This window comes from Phyllobates terribilis, unplaced genomic scaffold, assembly GCF_046119375.1.
Source record: "Phyllobates terribilis strain yellow unplaced genomic scaffold, ASM4611937v1 Scaffold_200__1_contigs__length_3551848, whole genome shotgun sequence".
Lineage (NCBI taxonomy): Eukaryota > Metazoa > Chordata > Amphibia > Anura > Dendrobatidae > Phyllobates > Phyllobates terribilis.
In genome coordinates, this window is record NW_027362960.1 from 196,088 (window position 1) to 218,372 (window position 22,285).

At 51.4% G+C, this 22,285-nt stretch overlaps 1 pseudogene; it reads right to left on the bottom strand.

Moving 5' to 3' along the window:
- Positions 1-22,285, bottom strand: part of LOC141213598 (uncharacterized) — a 54,132-nt pseudogene that overhangs the window by 14,619 nt on the left and 17,228 nt on the right.

Consider the following 22,285-nt stretch of genomic DNA (forward strand, 5'->3'; position numbering starts at 1 on the left):
CCCCTCCGACACAGCCTCTCCTGCTGCACTTGCGTATGGCGGATTCCACCTCTCCCATACCCCCCGCCCCACCGGCAAGCACGGTGGAGGAATAGGTTTCCTCCTCTCAGAAAAGTGCTCCTTCACCCATATCCCACTGCCGCCCGCAATTACTCTCCCCTCTTTTGAAGTGCACTGCGTACGCATCTACTCCCCATCCAACCTCCAACTGGCTGTCATGTACCGCCCCCCAGGATCAACCACCACTTTCTTTGACCACTTCACCACCTGGCTACTTAATTTCCTCTCCGTTGACATCCCCACTATCCTCATGGGCGACTTTAACATCCCCATTGACACTTCCCTCTCAGCTGCCTCTAAGCTTCTATCCCTCACTTCCTCCTTTGGTCTTACTCAATGGTCTACCACACCCACCCACAAAGATGGCCAAACACTGGTCCTCATCTTCACCCGCCTCTGATCCCTATCTAACCTCTCTAACTCACCTCTCCCTCTCTCTGACCACAACCTACTCACATTCTCTTCTCTCTCCTCCCCGGGGCAACAATCCCCACTCCACAAACTTGCATACCCTCGTAGAAATCTCAAACACCTTGACCTACACTCTCTCTCTGAATCCCTCCTCCCTCTTACAGACATTAGTTCCTTACATGATGCAGATGCTGCTGCCACTTTATACAACACCACAACAGCTGCAGCTCTCGATTCGGTCGCCCCCCTCACACATACCAAGGCTCGCACAATCAACAGACAACCCTGGCACACCAGCCTAACTAAAGAACTGCGACGGGCCTCCAGGGTTGCTGAACGTAGATGGAAAAGGTCCCACTGCCATGAGCACTTCATCGCATTCAAACAGTCCCTCACTACCTTCAAGTCCACACTCACAGCAGCAAAACAAACATACTTTGCATCTCTCATATCCTCCCTGTCTCACAACCCTAAGCAACTATTCAACACCTTCAATTCTCTCCTCCGTCCCTCAGTACCTCCTCCCTCTCCTCTTATTTCAGCCGAAGACTTTGCCTCATTCTTCAAGCAGAAGATTGACACCATCAGACAAAGTTTTTGCCTAAAGCCCCCACAGCCCCCCCCCGACACACCTACTCAACCCTCCTCCTCCAAAACCACATTCTCCACCATTTCTGAAGATCAACTTTCCTCCTTACTCTCCAAATCACATCTCACCACCTGTAAACTTGGCCCAATCCAGTCCCACCTCATCTCAAACCTTACCACTAGCTTCATCCCAGCCCTAGCCCACCTCTTCAACCTGTCACCAACAACTGGTGTCTTCCCCTCATGCTTCAAACATGCCTCAATCACACCCATCCTCAAAAAGCCATCCCTTGACCCATCCTCCGTGTCTAGCTATCGCCCCATATCACTTCTCCCCTATGCCTCAAAACTACTGGAACAACACGTCCATTCTGAACTGTCCTCCCACCTCTCCTCCTGCTCCCTCTTTGACCGCCTACAATCTGGTTTCCGACCGCACCATTCTACTGAAACTGCACTGACTAAAGTCACAAACGACCTACTAACCGCCAAATCTAAGCGATACTACTCTGTCCTCCTCCTCCTAGACCTGTCATCTGCCTTTGACACAGTGGACCATTCCCTCTTACTCCAGACTCTCTCATCTCTCGGCATCACAGACTTGGCCCTATCCTGGATCTCCTCATACCTAACAGACCGGACATTCAGTGTCTCCCACTCACACACCACCTCCTCATCTCGCCCCCTATCTGTCGGTGTCCCCCAAGGTTCAGTTCTAGGACCCCTGCTCTTCTCCATCTACACCTTAGGCCTGGGACAGCTCATAGAGTCTCATGGCTTTCATTATCACCTCTATGCTGATGACACACAGATCTACCTCTCTGGACCCGATATCACCTCCTTACTAACCAAAATCCCACAATGTCTGTCCGCTATTTCATCCTTCTTCTCTGCCAGATTTCTAAAACTTAACATGGACAAAACAGAATTCATCATCTTTCCACCATCTCATTCAACCCTCCCAACTGACCTATCTATCAACGTCATTGGCTGCCCACTCTCCCCAGACCCTCAAGCTCGCTGCCTTGGGGTAACCCTGGACTCGGAACTCTCCTTCAAACCACATATCCAAGCCCTTTCCGCTTCCTGCCGACTCCAACTCAAAAATATCTCCCGGATCCGCACATTCCTAAACCATGAATCTGCAAAAACACTAGTGCACGCCCTCATCATCTCCCGCCTTGACTACTGCAACCTCCTGCTCTGTGGCCTCCCCTCTAACACTCTCGCACCCCTCCAATCTATCCTAAACTCTGCTGCTCGACTAATCAACCTGTCCCCTCGCTATTCCCCGGCCTCTCCTCTCTGTCAATCTCTTCACTGGCTCCCCATTGCTCAGAGACTCCAGTTCAAAACCCTAACCATGACATACAAAGCCATTCACAACCTGTCTCCTCCATATATCTCCGACCTAGTCTCCCGTTACATACCTGCACGCAACCTCCAATCCTCACAAGATCTCCTGCTCTACTCCCCTCTTATCTCCTCCTCCCACAACCGTATACAAGATTTCTCCCGTGCTTCCTCCCTACTCTGGAACTCTCTACCCCAACGTATCAGACTCTCGCCTACCGTGGAAACCTTCAAAAGGAACCTGAAGACCCACCTCTTCAGACAAGCCTACAACTTGCAGTAACCACCGCTCCACCATACCGCTGCACGACCAGCTCTACCCTCACCTACTGTATCCTCACCCATCCCTCGTAGATTGTGAGCCCTCGCGGGCAGGGTCCTCGCTCCTCCTGTACCAGTCGCTGTCACATTGTGTTCAAGATTATTGTTATTGTAATTGTTCTTGTATTATACCCCTTTTTCACATGTAAAGCGCCATGGAATAAATGGCGCTCTAATAATAAATAATAATTGCATCGATAACCTGTCTAGGTGATTATTAAAATCCACAACCGCACATCTTTACAGATACTAATAAAGAATATTGTAGTTTTACAATACGGCCTCTAGATCGTCTTTCTTCAGTTTTTTGTTTGTTATGTTTATAGCGATTGGCCATGATATTTAGTCCTAATATATGGTAGGAGTCTATTATTATATTATTGTGATTGATATATGATAAATATTGCTCTCCCTACTATTGTTCCTATGATTTTCATCTACTATAATGCATAAGGGGCATAATGGGGGCATTACACTGTGTGGGGGCATCATACATACTGCATAAGGGGCATAATGGGGGCATTACACTGTGTGGGGGCATCATACATACTAAAAAAGGGGCATAATGGGGGAATTACACATCCTGCATAAGGGGTATAATGCGGGCATTACACTGTGGGGGCATCATACATACTGCATAATGGGGGCATTACACTGCGTGGGGGCATCATACATCCTGCATAAGGGGCATAATGGGGGCATTACACTGTGTGGGGGCATCATACATCCTGCATAAGGGGCATAATGGGGGCATTACAGTGTGTGGGGGCATCATACATACTGTATAGGGGCATAATGGGGGCATCATACATACCGTATAGGGGCATAATGGGGGCATCATACATACAGCATAAGGGGCATAATGGGGGCATTACACTGTGTGGAATCATACATCCTGCATAAGAGGCATAATGGGGGCATTACACTGCGTGGGGGCATCATACATCCTGCATAAGGGGTATAATGGGGGCATTACACTGAGTGGGGGCATCATACATACTGCATAAGAGGCATAATGGGGGCATTACACTGTGTGGGGGCATCATACATACTGCATAAGGGGCATAATGGGGGCATTATACTGTGTGGGGGCATCATACATACTGTATAAGGAGCATAATGGGGGCATTAGACTGTGTGGGGGCATCATACATACTGTATAAGGAGCATAATGGGGGCATTACACTGTGTGGGGGCATCATACATCCTGCATAGGGGGCATAATGGGGGCATTACACTGTGTGGGGGCATCATACATCCTGCATAAGGGGTATAATGGGGGCATTACACTGTGGGGGCATCATACATCCTGCTTAAGGGGCATTATACTGTGTGGGGGGCATCATACATCCTGTATAAGGGGTATAATGGGGGCATTACACTGTGGGGGGGCATCAGACATCCTGCATAAGGGGCATTACACTATGGGGGTCAGTAAAGGGGTCCTGTACTATGAGAACAATACGTTTCCTCCCTTCCTGTCTCCATAGTTGGGTCGTATGTATCTATTACAGGAAACAGAACAAAAACCTTATGATTCTTATAAAGGGGCAACACAAGACCCCAAAAGAGTCACGGTGCTGAGGGGGTTAATGCCCCCTGCGCCCAGTAATGGGGTCTCCACATACCTCCACCTGCAGAGCCGCCACCACATATATGGCTGCTCTGTGCGCACAGGACCTGTGATGAGGTCACAGGAGGGGAGGAGTCAGGGGTCACATGATCAGGGGCCTCAGTGGATGCAGGACTCTGCTGTGCTGGTTGTCATGGTGCTGGATGAGCTGAAGTTTATGTGTGGGGTCAGGAGGGGTTTACAGTGTGGATGTAGCAGAGCCGCGTGTGTACGAGGTGTACGGAGCAGAGCCGCGTGTGTACAAGGTGTACGGAGCAGAGCCGTGTGTACGAGGTGTACGGAGCGGAGCCGCGTGTACGAGGTGTACGGAGCAGAGCCGCGTGTGTACGAGGCGTACGGAGCGGAGCAGCGTGTGTACGAGGTGTACGGAGCGGAGCCGCGCGTGTACGAGGTGTACGGAGCAGAGCCGCGTGTGTACGAGGTGTACGGAGCAGAGCCGCATGTGTACGAGGTGTACGGAGCAGAGCCGCGCGTGTACGAGGTGTACGGAGCGGAGCCGTGTGTACGAGGTGTACGGAGCAGAGCCGCGTGTGTACGAGGTGTACGGAGCAGAGCCGCATGTGTACGAGGTGTACGGAGCAGAGCCGCGTGTGTACGAGGTGTACGGAGCAGAGCCGCGTGTGTACGAGGTGTACGGAGCAGAGCCGCGTGTGTACGAGGTGTACGGAGCGGAGCCGTGTGTGTACGAGGTGTATGGAGCAGAGCCGCCTGTGTACGAGGCGTACGGAGCAGAGCCGCGTGTGTATGAGGTGTACGGAGCAGAGCGGCTTGTGTACGAGGTGTACGGAGCGGAGCCGCATGTGTACGAGTTGTACGGAGCGGAGCCACGTGTGTACGAGGTGTACGGAGCAGAGCCGCGCGTGTACGAGGTGTACGGAGCAGAACCGTGTGTGTACGAGGCGTACGGAGCGGAGCCGCGCGTGTACCAGGTGTACGGAGCGGAGCCGCGCGTGTACCAGGTGTACGGAGCGGAGCCGCGCGTGTACGAGGTGTACGGAACGGAGCCGCGTGTGTACGAGGTGTACAGAGCAGAGCCGCGTGTGTACGAGGTGTACGGAGCAGAGCCGTGTGTGTACGGAGCAGAGCCGCGTGTGTACGAGGCGTACGGAGCAGAGCCGCTTGTGTACGAGGTGTACGGAGCAGAGCCGCGCGTGTACGAGGTGTACGGAGCAGAGCCGCGCGTGTACGAGGTGTACGGAGCGGAGCCGCGGGTGTACGAGGTGTACGGAGCGGAGCCGCGCGTGTACGAGGTGTACGGAGCGGAGCCGCGCGTGTACGAGGCGTACGGAGCGGAGCCGCGCGTGTACGAGGCGTACGGAGCGGAGCCGCGCGTGTACGAAGCGTACGGAGCGGAGCCGCTCGTGTACGAGGCGTACGGAGCGGAGCCGCTCGTGTACGAGGCGTACGGAGCGGAGCCGCTCGTGTACGAGGCGTACGGAGCGGAGCCGCTCGTGTACGAGGCGTACGGAGCGGAGCCGCTCGTGTACGGAGCGGAGCCGCTCGTGTACGAGGCGTACGGAGCGGAGCCGCGCGTGTACGAGGCGTGCGGAGCGGAGCCGCGCGTGTACGAGGCGTGCGGAGCGGAGCCGCGCGTGTACGAGGCGTGCGGAGCGGAGCCGCGCGTGTACGAGGCGTGCGGAGCCGCACGTGTACGAGGCGTGCGGAGCGGAGCCGCGCGTGTACGAGGCGTGCGGAGCCGCGCGTGTACGAGGCGTACGGAGCGGAGCCGCGCGTGTACGAGGCGTACGGAGCGGAGTCGCGCGTGTACGAGGTGTACGGAGCGGAGCCGTGGGTGTACGAGGTGTACGGAGCGGAGCCGTGGGTGTACGAGGTGTACGGAGCGGAGCCGCGGGTGTACGAGGTGTACGGAGCGGAGCCGCGCGTGTACGAGGTGTACGGAGCGGAGCCGCGCGTGTACGAGGCGTACGGAGCGGAGCCGCGCGTGTACGAGGCGTACGGAGCGGAGCCGCGCGTGTACGAGGCGTACGGAGCGGAGCCGCTCGTGTACGAGGCGTACGGAGCGGAGCCGCTCGTGTACGAGGCGTACGGAGCGGAGCCGCTCGTGTACGAGGCGTACGGAGCGGAGCCGCGCGTGTACGAGGCGTGCGGAGCGGAGCCGCGCGTGTACGAGGCGTGCGGAGCGGAGCCGCGCGTGTACGAGGCGTGCGGAGCGGAGCCGCGCGTGTACGAGGTGTACGGAACTTTGGCCATGCCCCTGGCCACACCCCAATCCACGCCCATTTACCATGTCTTTCTCCTCTGGCAGGAGGTGTTGTCAGAGGGGCGCTACTAATGAGGGCCATTCAGCAGACGCAGGGTGCAGACCCAAATCCAGGACTGTCCACTGTATGTGGGACCATTGGGACTAGAGATGAGCGGATGCATTCACGGGTCTCTGGTCCAGCTTCCAGATCAGCGGTATCTGGCGACTGGACAGGAGGCCGTGAATTTCTAATATTCCGGTGTCCCTGGCGGTTTTTGATCACCAGGGCAACACAACATCATCTGTGCGTCCTGCTCATCTCTAGTTGGGATCTGAGGATTATGTTTTGTTCCTTAATTCACAGTCTGAGCCGCCAGAACTTTCTCATCTTTATGTAGCTTCACTATTATACATCTTGCTTATTTGTGTCTGTAAGGCCATGTTCACATGTCCCAATCCTGGTATGCATGGCCCCCTCATCCCCAATCCTGGTATGCATGGCCCCCTCATTCTCAATCCTGGTAAGCATGACCCCCTCAACCCCAATCCTGGTATGCATGGCCCCCTCATCCTCAATCCTGGTATGCATGGCCCCCTCATCCTCAATCCTGGTATGCATGGCCTCCTCATCCCCAATCCTGGTATGCATGGTCCCCTCATCCCAATCCTGGTATGCATGGACCCCTCATCCCCATCCTGGTATGCATGGCCCCCTCATCCCAAATCCTGGTATGCATGGCCATCTCATCCCCAATCCTGGTATTCATGGCCCCCTCATTTCCAATCCTGGTATGCATGGCCCGCTCATTTCCAATCCTGGTATGCATAGCCCCCTCATTTCCAATTCTGGTATGCATGGCCCCCTCATTTCCAATCCTGATATGCATGGCCCCCTCATCCCCAATCCTGGTATGCATGGCCCCCCCATCCCCAATCCTGGTATGCATGGTCTAAACGTACAAAAAACTCTATTGAAATAGAGGTAACTAGAATATGTGTAAACATGAAAAAACCTCTAAAAAATAATTTTTATTCTGATTCCTTTTAAAACACACCAAAACTCCCTGTGATATGCAGGTAAGAAGGTTCATGATTATATCAAGATCCGTCCAAAAATCCCTTAGGGACTACTTAGCATTGAGTCAAAAATGGAAATAGATAATCACACATGGGTCAGTGAAGTCTTAAACATGATAAACATTCATATACAATATAGACTTAAAACTGCCCTATCTTAGAAAGCCTCAACTGATACTGCCTGTCATGGAGGTTGGCACCCTAGTATACGAATCTGGCGCCCCCATTCAACGGCGGCTGTCCCTCACTTTCCCTGCTAGACCCTGATAATGTGAGTTATAAACAGGTAATGAGTGACTGCCTATTCTAATACATTTTTCATACTATGCTAATAGATAAATAGAGAATGCAGCATTATTGCAAACTTATCTCATATTCCGGAAATCACCCCAACGCGTTTCCCCTTCCTGTAGGTTCATCAGGAGGCCAAATGTACAGAACTCCAGAAAATCATGAGTGAAGATGTCGCTCAATGAAGGATATGGCAGGCTATGCTAGTATGTGCCACGGCTGTATTTAAATATCGTGCTCAATCATAGCCCCGTAAATCTCGTACACCTACTTCTGATACCATCCTCCCCATCCTGTATTGTCTCCTGTCTGCAGATTGAGACTGCGCATGCCCAGTACCCAGGACGCTAGAGGTTGCGTCGTCAACGAGCAGGACGCATCACTTTCTAGACCGGAAATGACGTTTGCGTTCCACGATGACCCGCAAAGGGGGTCGACTTCTTACTTGCATATCACAGGGGTTTTTTGGTGTGTTTTAAAAGGAATCAGAATAAAAATTATTTTTTTAGAGTTTTTTTCATGTTTACACATGGTATGCATGGTCCCCTCATCCCCAATCCTGGTATACATGTCTCCCCCGTCACTGCACACATAAAAAAAATAAACACTCATACTCAAGATTCCTTCCCTCTGTTCTAGCGCTGCGTCCTGTTCTGCCAGCAGCAGCTCACATCAGCATCTGAGCAGCGCATGACATCACTGCCATGTGCCCTAAGACGCTGGTGTGAGCTGCGGGGATATTCACTCTTCTCCATGCCGGGACTATGGGCGTGCAGAGGAGTGAATATTCATTCTCCTTATTAGCGCACACTTTTAGCAACGGTTGAATATTCACTCTTCTCCACGCCCATGGTAAGGTAATGATAACAGGAACTGAACTAGTATGTACTAAAATGCTGCCTGCAAAAGAGGAGACAATCCATCGTGTCTGCTCCTCAGGGTCCCCCCCAGCAGCAGCCACAGCCTGTGTGCTCCGTTTTGTGGCTGCTCTCGGAGTCCCTGTGTATGCCTGCTTCTTCAATGCAGTGGGGTTGCTGCAGGCACACAGAGACTGAGAAATCAGACACAATGGAGCTACTGAAGATGATTGCAGTTTTGCTGCTGAAATTATTGCCTTAGACTAGTCCAGGAGAATGCCGGAATCAGGATATGCGGTGTGCTCACTCTCTCACTCTCTGAACCACCGGTTGAAGAGGAGATGGAAGGGGTGTAGTCTGATACATGGGGGGGGGGTGCGTGTCGGGATATTGTCTGCTTCTCACTGCGTGGAAGAAGTAAGGTCCTGGCTGGGACGACTGCATGACAGAGTCTTAAAATTAGGACGGTCCCACAATATGCGGGACGGTTGGGAGCTATGCGCTGGGTTTCCTCCTTTGTGAGGCTTTGCCGCCTTTATTGCAGTGACTTCAGTTGTTGCTTGTTTGTGGGTCTTTCTCCCTTAAGTTTTGTGATCAGTCTGTGAAATGCAGATCGATGGGGTTGAGTTCTGGTGACTGACGCGGCCGTTGCAGAATATTCCATTTCTTACAGTAAAAAACTCCTGGGTTCCTTTCACACTGTGTTTTGTGTCATTGTCCATCTGTATTGTGACGTGCCGATCATGTGACTGCCATTCATATAATCGTTTCCGCCCAGCCACATGACCATGATTATAATGATGTGATTGTACATCACTTCCCATTCTGCCCCCACATTACTCATTATCATGTGATTTCTTTTAAGAGGCGAATACATCAACACTTTCAGTATTGGTGCATCAGCGGTGAGATAACTGCTTCCGCTCATGTGTTGGTCGAGTTACTGGTCACATGACCACGGCATCATTAGTCTTGCATGTTAGCGGTGGGATGATCTCTTCTAGCCATGTGTTGGTCACATTACTGACCACATGGCTATCACATCTATCTTGTGCTTACCAGTATGGTGACTCCTATGGGAATACAGGTGTCTCCTGCACCTTGTTTTCAGTGGGTGGGCCATCTGAGGATAGCGTCTGAAGCCACTACTGCTTCTTCGATGATGTCCCATTCATTTTGTATGTGCAGCAATCCACCTGTGTTACAACTGTTTTGATTGGCTTCTACATGTGTAAATAGCCTGGTGGTTCAGTCCACCATCACCCATTGACAAAGCTCGGTGCGAAACGCATATTTTTTCCCTTTGATCGGTGTGGTTACTTTATGCCACTAGGCATTTCTTATACTTAAGTAAATATATACAGTTGAGACCAGAAGTTTACATACACTGTATAAAAATACATGTTTATCTCAATATCTGACATGAAATTAGAATAAACCTTTCCCGTTTTAAGTCAATTAGGATTACCATATTTTTTAATATTTGCCAAATGCCAGAATAATGAGAGAGAGAGAATGTTTTAAGGCATTTTTATTACTTACTGCAAAGTCAAAAGTTTACATACACTAAGATTACTATGCCTTTAAACAATTCTGGACTGCCTATATGATGATGTCATGTGTTTGAAAGCTTCTGAGACACACCTGTGGATGTATTTTAATGCACACCTGAAACACACTGCTTATTTGTGCAGTATCATTGTTAGAACCTTGCTCTTAGGTTTTTTCCTTTGCTGGTCACATGACCTTGTTGGCCTATTTAATCCTGCTCCGCCCTTCTGGCTTTGCTGGACTTCATTGTTTAACTACTTTCTAGCTAGCCTGTGCTCTGTATCTAACTCTGTTAGTTTGCTTGGTCTATGGACCTCTATGTTCTATATATTTTGTTTGTTCGTCTGTCTGCTACTATTTCTGTTAGGAGGTGTCCCATTTTTCTCCCAGTCCTTAGTACTTGTAGGGATTCCTTCCCCACATCTATAGGTCTCCGTACAGACTAACTTAGGACTTTAGCAGGTCTGATCGCAGGATCAGGTCCCCTGTTACATCGTAGGGATTAAGCTGAGTTCTATTGTAGGGACAGATCTCCTCTCTTTCCTTAGCTCTGGTAGCAGAACACAACAGTAAGTCCAGCCCAGCAAATGCTCTAAGGAAAGATTTTTTCTGTTCCATCATGGTGTCGGTTCTGGATTTGGCTAAACACCTGCAGGGACTCTCTTTGGAGGTGACTGAGCTCCGTCAACATGTGAGTAACTGTCCTGGAGCACATTTCTTGGAGCCTAAGGTACGTTTGCCGGATTTATTTTTTGGTGAACACCGAGAATTTTTTTCATTTAAAAATGCTTGCTTATTGTATTTTCGTTTGAGACCCAAGTCCTCTGGGGATGATTCCCAGCGCATAGGGTTTATAATGTCACTTTTGCGCAAAGAGCCTCAGGAGTGGGCCTTTTCTTTGCAACCTAGTGATACATGCTTCAGTTCAGTGGATAGTTTTTTTTCTGCCTTGGGACTATTATATGATGATCCTGACCGTGTCGCATCAGCTGAGACTGAGTTGAGACGTTTGAAACAGGGATCAGGTAATGTGGAAAAATATTGTACTCATTTCCGTCGATGGTCTACTCAAACAGGGTGGAACGATTCTGCTCTGAAAAGTCTATTTCTTGCTGGGCTCAGTGAAAGGGTTAAAGACCTGCTAATTGCTTATCCTACACCTGAAGATTTGCAACAGGCTATGCAATTATCTATACGGGTGGATAGGAGACTGCGTGCAAGGGTTAATGAGAGCAAATCCTCTGCTATGTCAGTTTCTGGTTATGAGAATGTGTGTACTAACAGTGGTGAATCGATGGAGATTGGAGCGATGGCACCTCTCTCTCAAGAAAAAGATCGCAGATTTTCTGAAGGCTTGTGTTTCTATTGCGGAAAATCTGGTCATTTAATTAAAGACTGTGAGCTTCGTATCAAGAAAGAAAAAAAAATGGTCAGTCATGCCCGTATTGCCTGTTTAAATTCCAAGGGTGTATTTTTAGCTGCTTCCACGATTGCTCAGGAAAAATTAATGGAATTTCGGGTGTTTGTTGATTGTGGGTCTACTCTGAATGTTATTGATGGGGGATTCTTGGAAAGACTCAATTTAAAACCCGAACCTTTATCATCCCCCATTGCTGTGGTTTCTGTGGATGGTTCCCCTTTGAAGAATATTACTCTCAAGGTCTGTGAATTTCCTCTCACTATTAATGGTGTTCACCATGAGAAATTGGATTTGGTAGTGTTGAATAACTTGCCTTCTCCAGTAATATTGGGATTGCCCTGGTTAAAATTTCACAATCCTGTACTGGATTGGTCTACCAGTGAAATTAAATCCTGGAGCCATAAATGTTATGACAAGTGTTGTAACGGGCGTATTGCAGCTTTGGATAGGGGAGAATTGCCTGTTTCTATTCAGGATTTTTGGAGAGTTTTTTCTGAGAAGGAATCGCAGGTTTTGCCTCCCCATAGAGACTATGATTGTTCTATTGAATTTGTCCCTGGAGCGACTCTTCCTAAAAGTCGTTTATTTAACCTTACTATTCCTGAGAGAAAGGCTTTGGAGGAATACATACAGACAAGCTTGGCCGCCGGTCACATTAGGCCCTCTAAGTCTCCTGTGGCGGTTGGATTTTTTTTTGTAAAAAAAAAGGACGGCGGTTTACGTCCTTGTCTGGATTTTCGTGAGATTAACAAAATTACTGTACGCAATCCTTACCCACTGCCATTGATTCCTGATCTGTTTAACCAGTTAATTGGGGGCCAAGTGGTTCTCTAAAATCGACCTTAAGGGGGCATACAATCTGTTGCGCATGAAGGAGGGTGACGAATGAAAGACTGCTTTTAACACTCCTGTGGGTCATTTTGAGAATCTGGTTATGCCTTTTGGTCTTACTAATGCTCCTGCATTTTTTCAGAATCTTATTAATGACATCCTTAGACCTTTGATCGGCAAAAATGTGGTTGTGTATTTGGATGACATTTTGATTTATTCGCCGGATCTGGAGGATCTGAGGCGGAGCGTACGTGAGGTATTACAGTTATTGATGGACAATTCGCTTTTTGCTAAACTGGAGAAATGTGAGTTCGCTGTACAGAGAATTAGTTTTTTGGGCTACATTATCTCCAGCGAAGGTTTTGAGATGGACCCGGTTAAAGTTCAAGCTGTACAGGAATGGCCTAGGCCTATTGGTTTGAAATCGATACAGAGGTTTTTGGGTTTCGCCAATTATTACAGAAAATTCATAAAAAATTTTTCTAGTATTGTCAAACCTCTGACCGATCTCACCAGGAAAGGTGCTGATGCGGTTCAGTGGTCTTCTGAGGCCATTGAAGCTTTTGTGTATCTCAAGGAGAGGTTCACCTCTGCTCCCATCCTTATGCAGCCTGATGTGACTAAGCCGTTTTTGGTTGAGGTTGATGCTTCCTCTGTGGGGGTTGGCGCAGTATTGTCTCAGGATAACGGGGATGGATTACATCCCTATGCCTTTTTTTCAAAAAAATTTTCGGAGACTGAACTGAATTACGATATTGGTAATCGGGAATTATTGGCTATTAAACTCGCATTTGAACACTGGCGCCACTTCTTGGAAGGTGCGGAATTTCCCGTTCAGGTTCTTACGGATCATAAAAATCTGATATATCTTGATGCTGCCAAGCGCCTGAATGCCCGTCAGGCTAGGTGGGCACTGTTTTTCTCGCGGTTTAATTTCTCCGTTACTTACATCCCTGGTACTAAGAATGTTAAGGCGGATGCCTTGTCTCGCAGTTTTTCTCCCATAGTCGGTGCTGAGAAAGAGGAGAACATTTTACAAGAAGGTGTTGTGATAGCTGCTTTAGACTCCGTTTTGGAAGATGAGATTCTTAAAGCACAGGAGAATGCCCCATCTAACACTCCTCATGGGAGGTTGTTTGTGCCTGGGACCTTTAGGAGAGATTTGTTTGTTGAGTGTCACGAATCTCGGTTGGCAGGTCATCCCGGAATCTCTGAGACCAAGAGACTGGTGGGTCGCAGTTTTTGGTGGCCTGGATGGCAGAAGGAAGTCATTAAGTGGGTGCGCCAATGTACTATATGTGCTAGATCTAAGTCCTCACATACTCCTGCTGCGGGGTTGCTTTGTCCTTTGGAGGTTCCCAGTGCTCCTTGGACACATTTGGCTATGGACTTTATAACTGACCTTCCCCCCTCTGAGGGTTTTACTGTCATCTGGGTGGTCATGGACCGTTTTAGCAAGATGTGTCACTTGGTTCCCTTCGTCAAACTGCGCTGCGCTAAAACTCTCGCTAAGGCCTTTGTCAAGGAAATTGTCAGACTTCATGGCGTTCCTACTGACATTGTTTCTGATAGAGGTCCTCAGTTCGTGGCTCGTTTTTGGCGTGCCTTTTGTGACAGGTTGGGAGTTCATTTGTCGTTCTCGTCAGGATATCATCCTGAATCTAATGGCCAGACAGAAAGGAAAAACCAGGATGTTGAGCAGTTCTTGCGTTGTTTTGTGGCAGACAATCAAGAGGGGTGGTCTGAGTTTCTGCCACTTGCTGAATTTGCTCTGAACAATCATACATCTTCTTCTGCTGGTTGTTCGCCTTTTTTTTGTTGTTCTGGGAGACATCCGTCGTTTGGGTAGTTCTCCAAGTTGGGATCTGCCGTGCCTGAGGAGGAGAATTTTTCCGGTGATTTGGAGAGAGTTTGGACGGATGTGCGTGGTAATCTTCAGGAGGCCAACAGAAAATCTAAAGACTACTTTGATAGGAAACGACAGGTGGTTATGTTCGCTGTTGGTGACATGGTTTGGTTGTCCTCTAGGAATCTGCGGTTGAGGATTCCTTCTAAGAAATTGGGTCCCAAGTTTGTAGGGCCCTTTAAGATGCTTCAGGTTGTCAACCAATCTGCTGTTAGGTTGGGGGTTCCTACCTCCTGGAGACTTAATCCGGTATTTCATGTCTCTCTGTTGAAAAAAGCTGTTGTATCGGATTGTGACGCCTCTGCCTCTGTTCCCCCGGTGGTGGAGGACGGGGAATATGAAATTTCTCGCATCCTTAACTCTAGACGGTATAGAGGTAGTTTGCAGTATCTTGTGGCCTGGAAAGGTTTCGGACCCGAGGATAACTCTTGGGTGAGGTCGGATGATGTTTCCGCGTCCAGACTTATCAGAGCGTTTCACAGGAGATTTCCTGATAAGCCTGGTCCTAGGGGATCCGGAGGATCCTCTTAGAAGGGGGGGTACTGTTAGAACCTTGCTCTTAGGTTTTTTCCTTTGCTGGTCACATGACCTTGTTGGCCTATTTAATCCTGCTCCGCCCTTCTGGCTTTGCTGGACTTCATTGTTTAACTACTTTCTAGCTAGCCTGTGCTCTGTATCTAACTCTGTTAGTTTGCTTGGTCTACGGACCTCTATGTTCTATATATTTTGTTTGTTCGTCTGTCTGCTACTATTTCTGTTAGGAGGTGTCCCATTTTCCTCCCAGTCCTTAGTACTTGTAGGGATTCCTTCCCCACATCTATAGGTCTCCGTACAGACTAGCTTAGGACTTTAGCAGGTCTGATCGCAGGATCAGGTCCCCTGTTACATCGTAGGGATTAAGCTGAGTTCTATCGTAGGGACAGATCTCCTCTCTTTCCTTAGCTCTGGTAGCAGAACATAACAATCATGGTCAAGTCTAAAGAAATTAGCCAAGATACCAGAAAGAGAATTGTGGACTTGCACTTGTCTGGCTCATCCTTGGGTACAATTTCAAGATACCTGAAGGTGCCTCGTTCATCTGTACAAACAATTATGTAACAGGTCTGGGAGGCGGAACCTCTGAGCTACTATACAAGGGGGCGGCCCTTGTAAGGAAGCGGGTGGCGCCCAGGGAAGACGGGCAGGTAGTCACAGACAGGGACAGTCTCTGGGTAAACGGGCAGGTGGTCACGGCAAGTGACCGGGACAGTCTCTGGGTAAACGGGCAGGTGGTCACGGCAAGTGACCGGGACAGTCTGTGGGTAAACGGGCAGGTGGTCACGGCAAGTGACCGGGACAGTCTCTGGGTAAATGGGCAGGGGATCACAGCAAGTGACCGGGACAGTCTCTTGACAGGCGGGTGGTCACGGCAAATGACGGCAGAGCCTCCAGGTAGGCTAGCAGGCTGGTAGCAGGTGGACGCTCCCAGGTGAGCGAGCAAGAGTCTCTGGACAGGCAGGTGGTCATAGCACGTTACGGCAGAGCCTCCAGGTAGGCTAACAGGCAGGTAGCAGATGAGCGCTCCCAGGTGAGCGGGCAAGAGTCTCTGGACAGGCAGGTGGTCACAGCACGTGACGGCGGAGCCTCCAGGTAGGCTAGCAGACAGGTAACAGATGAGCGCTCCCAGGTGAGCGGGCAAGAGTCTCTGGACAGGCAGGTGGTCACAGCACGTGACAGCGGAGCCTCCAGGTAGGCTAGCAGGCAGGTAGCAGATGTGCGCTCCCAGGTGAGCGGGCAGACGGATCCATAGACAGACTGGCAGGGCTGGTAGGCAGACTCTCGGACCGCAGGAATAGTAGCAGGTAGACACGAGACAGGCAGGTATCAGACAGGAAACTGGCAGGAAACTGGAAACGGGACCTGAGGGCTGAAGCAGAGTGATGAACTGTGCTACAACATTGCTCGGGCACCTCCATTTTGGAGGAGGTGCCTTATATATGGTGAAGTCCTCCGGCCATTGGCCGGGGACTCCTTAGGACGACGCGCACGGCCCCTTTAAGAGAGGGGGAGCGCGCGCCCTAAGCACTGTGGCCGGGAAGGAGCGCGCGCTGCCAGCAGAGCGGGAGGAAGACGCCGGGCAGGGACGCCGACGCTACAGTACCCCCCCTTTAGGCCCCCCCTTTTTTAGGCCAGACAGAAATTTAGCAAGGATGAGAGGGGCATGGATGTTCTCCCGAGGCTCCCACGTTCTCTCCTCAGGACCAAACCCCTTCCAATCTACTAGAAAAAAGGTCTTTCCTCTTACCCTTTTGGTGGCCAGAATGTTCTCTACCTCAAACTCGTTTTCAGCGGAAACCGGAGCAGGAGGCGTACCTGTAGACTTGGAAAAAGAGTTAAATACCACGGGTTTGAGGAGAGATACATGGAAGGAGTTAGGGATCCGCAAGTTGGCCGGGAGTTTCAATTTATAGGCCACCGGGTTGATCTGATTGATAACCTCCAGTGGGCCGATGAACCGAGGCCCTAACTTGTAGGAAGGAACCTTGAGCCGGACATACTTGGACGAGAGCCAGACTTTATCTCCAGGACGGAATTGTGGAGGATCCAGGCGTTTTTTGTCGGCGTGTTTTTTCATCCGCTCGGACGACTGAAGGAGTGCGGATCGGGTACTCTCCCAAATGGAGGAAAATTCGCTAACGAGAGATTCCGCAGCCGGATTATCCACCGAGGTGGAGACGGGAAATGGGATCCGAGGATGCTGACCGAAGACTACAAAAAACGGGGATTTGGAGGAAGATTCGCTCTCGTGATTGTTGTAAGAGAATTCGGCCCATGGCAGGAGATCCACCCAGTCTGAATGGTGGGCATTAACGAAGTGCCGGAGGTAACTGGTCAGGATCTGATTGATCCGCTCCACTTGACCATTGGACTGTGGATGGTAAGCGGAGGAGAAGTCCAGGGTGACGTCTAGCAGTTTACATGTGGCTCTCCAGAAGTGTGAGGTGAACTCAACCCCACGATCCGACACGATGTGGAGGGGCAGGCCATGAAGACGAAAGATGTGGCGGATAAAGTCTTTAGCCAGCTCGGGTGCAGATGGGAGGCCTGGCAGGGGAATGAAATGAGCCATTTTGGAAAAGCGGTCAGCGACCACCCAAATGACTGTACAACCGGCAGAGACAGGGAGATCTGTTATGAAGTCCATAGCAATATGCTGCCACGGGGCAGCAGGTACAGGAAGCGGAAGGAGGCGACCGGCTGGCAGGTGTCTCGGAACCTTGTTGCGGACGCAGGACACACAGGCAGAAACAAAGTCTATTACGTCCTTGTGCAGGGTAGGCCACCAGTAGTGCGGGTAATAAGCTGGAGGGTCTTTTTGTGACCGGCGTGGCCAGCTAGTTTAGACGAGTGACCCCAGTGTAGGATCTTCTCCCGATCAGGTACCGTTACGAACGTCTTACCGGGAGGGAGACGATTTAAACTCACGGGAGCCACCTGCATTACTCTGGCGGGATCGATGATGTGTTTAGGTTCCTCCTCGAGATCAGACACCAGAAAGGATCGGGACAAGGCGTCCACTTTGATGTTTTTGTCAGCCGGACGAAAATGAAGAACAAAATCAAAGCGAGCAAAAAACAAGGACCACCGGGCTTGGCGCGGGTTAAGTCTCTGGGCACTCTGGAGGTAAGCCAAGTTCTTGTGGTCAGTGTAAATTATTACCGGGTGAAGAGCCCCCTCGAGCAGGTAACGCCACTCCTCCAATGCCAGCTTAATGGCCAATAACTCTCGGTCTCCTATAGAATAGTTGCGCTCAGAAGAGGAGAAGAGTTTGGAGAAGAAGCCGCAAGTTACCATTCTCCCGGAAGACGATTTTTGGGTAAGTACCGCTCCGGCTCCAGAGGAGGAGGCGTCAACTTCCAGGAAGAACTGCTTGTTGCCGTCCGGGCGATGCAGCACCGGGGCGGAAGAGAAAGCCTGTTTTAAGGAAAGAAAGGCTTCCTCTGCTTCGGGCGGCCATTCTCTGGGATTAGTGCCCTTACGGGTGAGCGCGGAAATTGGGGCAGTCCGGGAAGAGAAGTGCGGTATGAAGAGGCGGTAGTAGTTGGTGAAGCCCAGGAACCGCAGAATAGCCTTCAACCCCTCTGGTCGAGGCCACTTCTCGATGGCAGATAGTTTCTCGGGATCCATTCGTAGGCCGGTCTGAGAAATTATGTAGCCCAAAAACGGAAGCGAGGTCTGCTCAAAGAGGCACTTCTCATATTTAGCGTAGAGGTGGTTCTGCCTGAGCCTGAGCAGGACCTGACGAACATCCCTCCGGTGAGTCTGGAGATCCGGAGAGAAGACCAAGATGTCGTCCAGGTACACCACTACGCAGGAGTAGAGAAGGTCCCGGAAGATGTCATTGACCAACTCTTGAAAGACGGCGGGAGCGTTACAGAGACCAAAGGGCATTACCAGATATTCATAGTGGCCGTCCCGGGTGTTGAATGCCGTCTTCCATTCATCCCCCTGACGGATACGGACCAGGTTATACGCCCCACGGAGGTCCAGTTTGGTGAAGATTCTAGCCCCCCTCAGACGGTCAAATAATTCCGGAATGAGCGGAAGGGGGTATTTATTCTTCACCGTGATCTGGTTAAGGCCTCTATAGTCTATACAGGGACGGAGAGAGCCGTCCTTCTTTTTAACGAAGAAGAAGCCTGCTCCTGCCGGGGAGGTAGATTTCCGGATAAATCCCCGGGCCAGATTCTCCTCAATATATACAGACATAGACCGGGTCTCAGCAGCGGACAAAGAGTAAATATGCCCACGGGGAGGAGTAGTACCGGGTAACAAGTCGATTGGGCAGTCGTATGGTCTATGAGGGGGTAATGTCTCTGCCTCTTTTTTATTAAAGACATCAGCATATGACCAATAAGGAATCGGAAGTCCAGGTAGATTAGCTGGGGTAGGAGAAGGACGGACGGGATGGACGGGAACCAAACAAGTCTTATGGCAGTCCTGTCCCCAGCGAAGGACTTCTCCGGTCTGCCAATCAAGCACGGGTGCATGTTTCTGGAGCCAAGGTAGGCCTAGCAAGAGGGCGTGAGAGAGTCCAGGCAGAACATGAAAGAAGATGCTCTCAGAGTGCAGCATTCCCACCTGCAGAGTAATGGATTCGGTGATGAGTTGGATGGGACGTGGTAAGAGGCCCCCATCCACGGCAGCGACAGATAAGGGTACAGCCAGAGGTTTGGTGGGAATGCGGTATTTTTCTACCAGGGACTGAGAAATGAGATTCCCGGCAGCTCCAGAGTCAAGTTGGGCTAGTTCAAAATAACGGTTCTCCCCGCAGATGATAGAGACCGACAGCAGCAGAGATGGAGAGGGTTTACTCTTGTCTAGGACGACCTCTCTGAGCGATCCTAGACACAGGCGTTTCCCGACCTCTCCGGGCAGGTACGGATCCGGTGCTCCTTACTGCCACAGTAGAAGCAGCTCCCCTCGGCACGGCGTAAGTCTTGACAGGTTTTGACCATCTTGGTCTGGTCGACCTGCATAGGCTCAGGTGAGTGTGCCTGGGGAGAAACGGAGGGAGTGACGGGTTTCTGGAAGGTGGGGGCTAGGCGTGGAAACCTCCTCTCAGGGGTGACCTCTTTGGCGCGCTCCTGGAACCGGATGTCAATCCGGGTGGCAAGTGTTATTAAGTCGTCGAGAGTGGTAGGAATGTCCCGACCGGCGAGTTCATCTTTAATACGGCCGGACAGACCCTCCCAGAAGACAGACACCGGGGCGTCGTTATCCCAGGCCAGCTCCGAAGCAAGGGTACGGAACCGTATGGCATATTGGCCCACGGTGAGATTTCCTTGACGGAGGCGTAGCAGAGACGATGCGGATGAGGTCTTCCGTCCTGGTTCGTCGAAGACTTTCCGGAAAGCCGTGAGAAAGGCTGGCAAGTCGGACACCAGGGGGTCTCCTCTCTCCCATAGAGGATTTAGCCAAGCCAGAGCCTCCCCCGTGAGGTGGGACATGATAAAGGCCACTTTGGACCGGTCGGAGATAAACTGGTGGGACAAGAGTTCAAAGTGCAGGGTGCACTGGTTTATGAAGCCCCGAGTTTGAGCGGAGTCTCCTCCGATGCGAGGAGGTGCAGAAAGCCGGGGTCCAGGACTGGATACCATGGTATTGGTGGGCAGCGGCGCTGCCGGATTGCGAGTCATGACACTAGCGGTGGTTGCTGGTGGAGCAGTCAGAGTGTCCAGGCGAGAGTTGACATTCCGCAGGTGACCCAGGATGGACTCCTGTTGGGACCTCTGACGGGACAGTTCATGACATAGGTCCGAGAGCGAGGGAGCTTGGGTGCCACCGGGTTCCATGGCCCGAGCAAACTGTAACGGGTCTGGGACGCGGAACCTCTGAGCTACTATACAAGGGGGTGGCCCTTGTAAGGAAGCGGGTGGCGCCCAGGGAAGACGGGCAGGTAGTCACGGCAAGTGACCGGGACAGTCTCTGGGTAAACGGGCAGGTGGTCACGGCAAGTGACCGGGACAGTCTCTGGGTAAACGGGCAGGTGGTCACGGCAAGTGACCGGGACAGTCTCTGGGTAAACGGGCAGGTGGTCACGGCAAGTGACCGGGACAGTCTCTGGGTAAACGGGCAGGGGATCACAGCAAGTGACCGGGACAGTCTCTTGACAGGTGGGTGGTCACGGCAAATGACGGCAGAGCCTCGAGGTAGGCTAGCAGGCTGGTAGCAGGTGGACGCTCCCAGGTGAGCGAGCAAGAGTCTCTGGACAGGCAGGTGGTCACAGCACGTGACGGCAGAGCCTCCAGGTAGGCTAACAGGCAGGTAGCAGATGAGCGCTCCCAGGTGAGCGGGCAAGAGTCTCTGGACAGGCAGGTGGTCACAGCACGTGACGGCGGAGCCTCCAGGTAGGCTAGCAGACAGGTAACAGATGAGCGCTCCCAGGTGAGCGGGCAAGAGTCTCTGGACAGGCAGGTGGTCACAGCACGTGACGGCGGAGCCTCCAGGTAGGCTAGCAGACAGGTAGCAGGTGAGCGCTCCCAGGTGAGCGGGCAAGAGTCTCTGGACAGGCAGGTGGTCACAGCACGTGACGGCGGAGCCTCCAGGTAGGCTAGCAGGCAGGTAGCAGATGTGCGCTCCCAGGTGAGCGGGCAGACGGATCCATAGACAGACTGGCAGGGCTGGTAGGCAGACTGTCGGACCGCAGGAATAGTAGCAGGTAGCCACGAGACAGGCAGGTATCAGACAGGAAACTGGCAGGAAACTGGAAACGGGACCTGAGGGCTGAAGCAGAGTGATGAACTGTGCTACAACATTGCTCGGGCACCTCCATTTTGGAGGAGGTGCCTTATATATGGTGAAGTCCTCCGGCCATTGGCCGGGGACTCCTTAGGACGACGCGCGTGGCCCCTTTAAGAGAGGGGGAGCGCGCCCGCGCCCTAAGCACCGTGGCCGGGAAGGAGCGCGCGCTGCCAGCAGAGTGGGAGGAAGATGCCGGGCACGGAGCGGAGAGGTGAGGGGAACAGCGTCCCTGCCTAGCAGGAGGCAGGGACGCCGACGCTACAAATTATACACAAGAACAAACAAGATGGGAATGTCCAGCCATCATACCGCTCAGAAAGGAGACGGGTTCTGTGTCCCAGAGATGAACGTGCTTTGGTCCGACATGTACATATCAACCCAAGGACCAAAGCAAAAGACCTTGTGAAGATGATGGCGGATGCTGGTAAGATTTTGTCAATATCCACAGTGAAACGAGTACTATATCAACATGGGCTGAAAGGCCACTCTGTCAGGAAGA